The sequence below is a fragment of the Pinus tabuliformis genome, chromosome 7 (assembly GCF_031772625.1).
Source record: "Pinus tabuliformis cultivar Carrire ecotype Pingquan chromosome 7, CPIR1, whole genome shotgun sequence".
NCBI lineage: Eukaryota > Viridiplantae > Streptophyta > Pinopsida > Pinales > Pinaceae > Pinus > Pinus tabuliformis.
In genome coordinates, this window is record NC_142293.1 from 1,201,655,421 (window position 1) to 1,201,664,860 (window position 9,440).

Consider the following 9,440-nt stretch of genomic DNA (forward strand, 5'->3'; position numbering starts at 1 on the left):
ATGTGGATGACATGTTGATTGTTGGGCATGATAAGAATAAGATCAATAGATTGAAGAAAGATTTGGGTAGCAAATTTGCAATGAAGGATTTGGGACCAACAAAACAGATATTGAGCATGCAGATTATGCATGACAGGAAAAAAAAAAAGGTTGTGGTTGTCACAAGAAAAACATATCGAGAAGGTGCTTGATAGGTTTAATATGAAGGATGCCAAGCCAGTTGGTATACCCCTTGCAGCCCACTTCAAGTTGAGTACTGAATTATGTCCTAGTGATGACAAGGAGAAAGAAGAGATGAGCAAGATTCCTTATGCTTCAGCAGTTGGCAGTTTGATGTATGCCATGGTATGCACACAACCAGACATTGCATATTCAATGGGAGTAGTGAGTAGGTTCATTGCCAATCCATGCAAATAACATTGGCAAGCAGTGAAATGGATTTTGAGGTATCTCAAGGGTACTAGTCATTATTGTTTATGTTTTGGTCATGATGAGACTATGCTTGAAGGATTCACAGATGCAGATATGGCTGGAGATATGGACACCAAAAAGTCCACTACAGGTTATTTGTATGCATTTGCAGGTGCAACAGTATCTTGGGTGTCAAGGCTACAAAGAATAGTAGCCCTCTCTACAACAGAAGCAAAGTACATAATTGCAACAGAAGCTTGTGAAGAGATGTTGTGGATGTAGCGATTCCTAGGAGAGATAGGAATAAAGCAAGACAAGTATGTGTTATATTGTGATAGTCAAAGTGCCATTCACTTGGCGAAAAACTTAGCATTTCATTCAAAAACCAAGCACATTGACTTAAGGTACCATTGGATCTGACATGTGTTGGAGGAAGAATAGTTATCCTTGGAAAAGATCCATACAAATAGGAACCCTGCTGATATGCTCACTAAGATTCTACCACGAAATAAACATGAGTTATGTAGATGCATGGTAGGACTCGGTGTGACTTGATTCATGACTCTTATTTGGCTTCAAGTGCGAGAATGTTAAGTGTGAATCCAAATTCATGCAGGATTCTATATCCTTCTACACTGCCATTAGTTTCTAGATCTCCATCTAAATCACATGCAAGATTCTAGATCCTTCTACACCGCCATTAGTTTCTAGATCTCCATCTAAATCACATGCAGCATTCTAGATCCTCCTTCAGCCTCTATAAATTTGTAATTTCTCCGGCCAAGGAAGGAAAGCCAAGGTCCAGTCTTGTTACGTAATGAAAAGTGATTTATGTTCTCCGGTGATTGTTTTATCTATTTCGCTATTTCTGATTGAGTAATCTTGTTGTTTCTCCATTTGTCTATCTCTAAAATTATTCTTTGTTATTGTCGTCTAAGTCTCTGAGTGCAAATCTGTTGTGTGTGATGTATGCTCTGCACTAACAAGATCATCCACAAGAATATTGTACACAAATACCATCGTCATCTTGTATCCATGTAAAATTTCCAAGAGATAGGCCTTGCTTGAATTCCCACTTGTTGGGGTCGCCATCAACTTCTCACCTAATTGCCTCAACATTGAGTTGCACTTGCGCAGTCTAGAGTGCTTTTGCAACAGGCTTACAGACTCTGTGTCTATTTCTTAACCATGTATTGCTTACAATTACCGAGCGTCGTCTAGGGCCTCAAAAAATGTCTAGCGAGTCTGAACGGATTATTAGAAAAACCCTCCAAGCCACGAACAATCATCTGCAGCAATGCTGGGTATAAAGCTTTGGAATGTAGTACACTAAGGAGATTCGTGGGCATAAAGCCTATGAATCCTCAACTTTTAGAGGTTAAAGAAACAACATTTTATTGGGATCACCATTGATTCCCACTTGTTCTTAGGGATAGAAGTAGTAGATAGTAAAAAAATAAAATAGTGTCTATTAGATAACATGCATCTAACATTTTGTTCAGGCATAATCGACTTATGAAATTCATAGCATTTCATTCATGTCCATAAACAAGTGATCACTTCAAACCGAAAACAACAAAAGATCTTCCTCCAAAGAGTAAATTTTTTGGGTCTTTAACATTAAAAATGATGGAAAGTGCATTCATACAGAACAACTTGAAACCACAAATTTTAGGCATGTGATTATAATGTCGATTCTAAGTGATTTTTCCATTAATATTAGGAAAATATTAAAATTCGGTGCTCTCATTTCATATAAAAACTTGAAAAACCTATGAATATGTTCATTACTTCAAAAAAATGTTGAAAAAAAAAAAAAACAAACAAACAAAAACAAGAAAAAACAAAAACAAAACAAAAACAAAAAAACATTGTAACAAGAAAACTTTGAAATTCAGCACATGAAGGGGATGGATAGGCACAAACCCCTGCCAATATGCTATTTTTACCACCTAGAGATAGAACTTTGAAATTAAGCACATGAAGGAAATTCCTCTAGACAAAATTATGCTTGTCTAATGTCCCCTACCACAACTAAAACAAGCACCTAAGCTTATGCTTTCAACTCTGAATTCTTCGTTTTGGTTTGTTCTGGTGGGCATACACCAATGTTCTGATTAAAACTCTTGGGTATATCCAGGCATTGAGCTACACCCTCTTAATTAATATAATAACCTCTCCACAGGATCTAAATATATTTAATTGGTTGTAAAACGTGCCAGGACAAGACTCATGTGCTTGAGTCACCAAAGTTTGTGAGACTTGAAGGTATAAACCTCCATTTCCATGATGGTTTCCAATTATGACTCCCATTTTTCCAAATGCTAGCAACACCAATAAGGCAGATGCCATAAACCAAATGAGCTCTTTCGTAGCTGGAGAAATTGTAACCTATCTATTTTTTTTATAGGTCTCGCAAATCATTGGAAGTGACGATGCTACTTGGTTATGCTTGTGAGAGCTATCTTCACCAAGGGTAAGGCAGGAGGGCATGTGACCTCATGCATGGTTTCATGTTTCCTGAATGGATGTATGGGTTATTTATATACTTTTCTTTTCTTTTCTTTTAATTTATATTTTATTTCTGATAATTTTGTATATTAAAAAAAAATGCTACAACATACAATGGACATATGGTAAGATGCATGACATGTTTTTTAAATAACATTTAGGCATATATTTGTGATTATAGGAAATTTTGTATTCTTTATAGGTTTTATGTCATCAATATCAATTTACTCCCTGGTATATACTTGACTGTGGAACGAAAAAAGCAGCAGGGCATAGAACGTTGCCTCATGAGACGAAAATAGAGAGAGAGATTCATCATTCTTCTTCATTGTTCATTTGTTTTGCAATTTTGTCGACAATGGCATCACCCGACATATTAAATAGGCAACACCTTGTCAAGTCAGTGATTTTGATCAATGAGTAAGGAGAGTAGGGAGAGAGATAATCATTAATTACATGTCACATGTCCATATTGTTGTGCAGTATAATTTCTTTGCCAGGATTTGAACTTGTGGCCTTAACACAGATATGGCCTGGGTTGCTTCAGAGCTTTTCAAATCTCAGACATGATCATCCGCTAATCATTAATTACATGTCACATGTCGATATTGTTGTGCAATATAATTTCTTCCCCGGGATTTGAACTCGTGGCCTTAGCACAGATATGGCCTAGGCCACTTCAGAGCTTTTCAAATCTCACACATGCTCATCCTTTTCACTACATGGTCCATTTGACGCTAACTCATCTTGCCAAAATGGAAAGTTGGCAACTCCCATTTCATATGGCATTGGCGACATAATAAAAACTTAAATAAAAATGTCTTTACAGTGTCATTAACATGTACCAATTTTTAAATAGTCATGGTTGCATGTTTACTCTTGAGTATATATTTATATATCTGAAAGTTTCAGGTTGAAAGCATAGCAAGTGATCGCTCACCCGACCATATCTCTGGGAAGGAGGGCCAGTAAAATCACTCTACATCACCATCTAGAAGGAAGGCAAGGGGTGCCTGCTTTTACAGACAGACTTTGAGTTAGGAACCCTATCCACTGCCCTTTCTTTTGACCCAGAGCTTTGACCCAATTTAGCTTTCTTTATTATACAGGCAGGCTCCCTTTTCAAGGTTCAGGCCTAGACACAACACAGACTTAAGGTGACACGATACAGCCCCTTATTTGAAGGGACTGCTTTAGCCGAAAGGATTACTTTCTGTTGGACCGACCTACTGCAATCACCAGTCGTTGATTGAGCTGTTTATTATTAACTAGAACCTAAGCAGCGGACATTGATCCAGTTGAATAAGCTGTTGAATAGTCAGAAGCAGGGGTGAGTGGACCAGTTCCATGTCCAGTCCCAGAAGCAGATGCAGCCAAGCCCACCAGCTTTCCTCGCCTACACAATAAAGAATAGCTATTTTCTAAATGTTTTTCAAAATAATGAGGATCTATACTCATTTTTCCATGCTATATTTTCAATTTTTCCCTTGTGATTTTTTTCTCTATCAAACCATATACATATTTTAATTCTAACACAAATGGGTAACTATGGTCTAAGTCACTTGGATTATGTTCTTGTCCATGTTCAACAACCAACCATTAAGTAGAAAAAAAATATATAATGAGAAACAAAGTGATAAAAATTAACATTAAGTTCAAGAAGGTGTATAGCCCTATATTCAAATTTAACTAATTTAATCAAAATTAGACAAATTTAAACAAATTTAATTTCAATCAACTTGAATTTGTATGCCAAACTCAAACATAATTATTCCACCATCGATTGAATTCATCAAATTCTATATTTAAGTAATCAAATGCAACAAAAGTGGTGGTTGAGATTATTGCATAAGATTACAAGATGACCTTGTATTCTATTCAAAGAATCATGTCATTTAGACAAATTTAAATGAATTTAATTGAAATCAAATTTGCATTTGAATCAACTTGGATTTATATGCCAAACTAGAATAGAATTATTCCACCATTGATCAACTTCAATCAAATTCTATATTTAAATAGTCAAATGCAACAAATAATGTGACAAAGACTATAGTGTAAGATTACAAGATGACGTTGTATTCTAGTGAAATAATCACATGCCAATTTTGTCCAGCTAACTTTATTTATCACATGTCAAACGACCAAATTTTCAAATTAGAGAGGTTTAGGTAGCAACAAGTTCAATAATGTAATGGTTCAGTTGTAGCCGTTCTTACTTGACTAAAAACATGTGCTCACCTAGTAATCATATGGCAAGTTGGCAACTCCTATTTCATATGGCATTGGCGACATAATCCATCACACAAAAGCTTAATTAAAAACGTCTTTGTCTCCCCCAAGGACACCAACCTCTCCTTTATATTAAATAAATATACCATAAAAAATGAAAATAAAAGATCCATCGGGTGTCAGTTATTTAGCAAACAAAAATCAATAATAATCTCAATGGCGTAACTTATGTGTTGGTGTCCCCTTTCTTGTTGGGCAGTCCAAGGGTAATGGACTAAACAAATGTTTTCCAAAAATCTATGGACAATTATCAAATACTTTAATAATGCATTGCCCTGCAAGCTTCTCAAGAGGAAACCTTGGCCTAATCGTATTAGAATAAATTAAGCATTAAGCCTACTGTATTCGAAAAAATTAATCATTAAGCATGTTAGGTTCCCATAATCTCAAAACAACAATTTAAGCATTTGTCTTTCTGTATGCTAAGACCATCATGGGAAATTATGAGAAAATTATGGTTTAGTAAGGGTAGATGGCAGCCTTTGCATACAAAATTTTATGAGAATAAATGAAGCCTCTTAGGTTCCCATGATCTGAAAACTAAGTATCCCCACATTCGTCTTTTCCTATTACCACATAAAAGTAGCTGATACAACCTTTTCATGTATATCTACAACAAACAACTCCAAGATTTTAAAGATAGTATGTATATTGTGAGTTGATATAAATAGTATCCACAATTAGAAAGAGGCAACCATGACATTAAATAGATCATAAATTTGGCATTTGTATGATCCCTCATTTATTCATTGGATTCCAAAGTGTAATGGCAATTGATGTTATTTGAGAATGCTATTGTCAATTGACCTACCAACCGCCTAGAAAGTATATAGATATATACGTAAATACATTTACTATACAATGCATTATTCACACTTATTAATTGATTCGTTGTAGAAATGTGAACATATCAATCTTCACTCTATTATAAATGAATAAATATGTTCCATTTTTTTATTTTTTTATTTCTTTTGTAATTCTTTATTCAAATCCAATTTTTAATTTATTTTCATTTTTATATATATATAACTTCATGGATTTTCAACGCCGACTCTAGTTTTTTTTGGCAATCTCTTCCTAGTCAATTTTTTGTCCAACTTTTTGAAGTTGTCCTATAAGTTGTATTAACCTGACTGGTAAAAGTAACGGTGTGAAAATTGATCCATTTTGTCTTCACAATTTGTCTGATCTTCCAAAATATTCTATTCCTTCAGTATATCTTTGCACCTTTAGGGGGAAATTGCTAGTATATACAACAATTGAATTATGATGTCTAATAATACAAATATGCTCACTATCTAATCATGATATAAAGTTGTAGGAAAAAAATAACATCAATTACATATATATATATATATATATATGAATGATGTATGGGATAGGGGAATTGTAAATGTGATTTCATATATATATATATGAAAATTAGTTAAGTATTTTTTAAAAATACAATTTTAAATACTATGTTATAATAATAAATGTAATGGAAAAAAATTACATTCACTATCTATCTATAGAAAATTAGTTAAGTATTTTTTTAAATTAAAATTATATACATTTTATATTTTATATTTTCTATGTGGTTTATGGACTCTGAATATCGGTGACTATTATGTCTATAAAATATTTGTCTCAGGAAATTGACCTGAAGGAATTACTTCTTTATTTGGATAAATCTCATTTTATCAAGTTTTATAATTAATTTTTAAATTTAAATTTGTTTGATACATAAATTTATAATATATTTTTTCATAGTTAAATTTTTTCATATGATGCCCGCGAGGCGTAGAGTAGAGGGTGACAGGGTGTTTTGTTAAGGCACTTTAGGGTGAAAAGATCATCTATTAGAAACCTCGTGGGAAAAAACCAGCCATGCTAAGGGCACAGGGGATTCACTCAGTGAACCCTTGACATATCACGTGTGTTCATGCCATATTAAACAATACCCTTAATTTTACTACATATTGGAAAATCCATCTAAAAATCACATTATTTAACTCTCTACCAATATGAACCCAATATAGATTTCCCATTAAAAAACCCCTACTTTCACTAGATATTGTAGGTATCCATTTTCTCATTAAAAAAATTTATACCGCGTTATATTTTTTCATTGACTTTCAGCTTCATTTTTTATATTTGCCAATATAAAAATCCTTTACCCCCTATATATCCCCCAATATATTATGTCATTTTTTCCTCAATATATATTTCCCAATATGAACCCACGCAGTATGATATTGCCCCCAGTGAAGCCCCCATGGCTAAGGGCTAGTGTGGCCTAGGTCGGGTGTGATCCTGGGTTATTTTGATGACTTAGATACCCCTGGGTCACAGTTACTCAAGCCACATGTTAAATGTATCAGTCATCTTAGGACTTGTATCATCAAACAAACAAACAAACAAATGTATCATATGGTTATTGTTCATGTGTATTATTTAGATAAATTAAAGTTAGTTATAGGTTATGTTCATGTGTTTTTTAAATATCCCATAGGTTGTTAATATCTGTGATAGGGTGTTTAGTTAAGGTACTCCATGGTGAAAAGGCACCCATGAATACAAATTCAACCATGAATATGGCTTGATGTGACCTAGATTAGGTGATATAAACAAACAAATCCTAAAATAAAGAAATATATTTTTTGAACAATTAAAATTAAATATTTTGAATTTTATTATCTTAATATATATACACACACTCATTTTTCTCATTTTTTTTCTTTGCATTGGATTCTCATAATTACTTTGCAGTGGATGGTCATAATACTTTGTAGTGGATTATTTTACACTATGGTAGATGCTTGTAATATGCTATAGTGTATTTATAGATATTTCTGGTGGATTTATCTTCCAAACTATGCAATGGATTGAAATATATCTTATGAAGCTCTGTGACGGATTTATACATGACTACAATATTATATATGATCTCTATAGTGAATTGAAATATATCATGCAAAGCTCTATGGTGGATTGAAATTATCATATGAGCTCTCTGCTCATCATTCCTTTCTACAGCTCATATAATATCTATTGTTCAATAGATTGAAATATTGGTTGAAGGATTAATCTTTGTGGTATCAAGCTTGTGGAACTTTTGAACCTTATATCTCTAGAGTCTTAGGTATATCTTAGCACCCTCAACGGTCCACCACTCGTAACATAGGGGAATAAGTTCATTTATCTATTTTCTTCCTTCTTCCTTTTTATTTATTTATTTTTAATTATAATTACTTTACCATATACATCAAAACCTCAACCTAACAAGGGAAGGTTGAGCAAAGTCACCATAAAAACTCTTTATGATTGTTTCGATTTATTAGAAAAAATAAGAGGAGAAAGATAAATAGAACATATAATAGAATAAGTTATAGTTCTTGAAAAAAATTCAAATTGTTAGAAAATAAAATATTAGGGTTCGAGACCGAGCTAAAAATAATAAAATATAAGATACAAGAAATTCCAAAGTATAAAAAATCAATGGTTGAAGAAAATTGCCCCTTGAGAGACAAGATTAAAGAATTAAAAAGAAAACTAAATAAGAATCTAGTTTTTGGGTAATTTAATTGTCAGTTAAATTACTTTATTAAATTGTCAAACCAAGGTTCGTGTACTTATAAAGTGTATGTGCACAATATATGCTAGGAGTTTTATTTTTTATTAAGGATTTAAATCTAAAAACAAAATGCAAAATTCAAATTTTCGAGACTAGCTCTTATCAAGTTATGCACATGTTCTTTTTGTAAGATCAACTTTAAAATTAACTAAAATTAGAATGCAAGAAATCAAAACATATTAACCTAAGAATTGGAACGTTTGTTCTATCCAACTACAATTAAAATTCTATTCTAATGAGCATAATTAAAAGACTACACTAATGAGAAAAATTAAGAATCTATGTTACTTTTGCAGAATCGGAAACCTATGCTACTTTTCCAAAATCAAAAACCTATTCTATCAAACAATTAAAGAGAGTGGATCCATTCTATCTTTATGAATAATTACTAAGAATGAAATAGACTTGGAAAGCAACATTGGAAATCTTGATAAATTACAAATGTGAGCAGTTTTAATGAGATTCAATCTAGACACAAACCATAAATCTGAGACTAAGTGAAGAATTCAAATAGTTTTTTTTTTTTCAGTAGGAAAAAATCATCATATTATATATTGAGAAATATATCATGTTTACATTGAGACCGCAGTCCTGGAAATATGGATATATG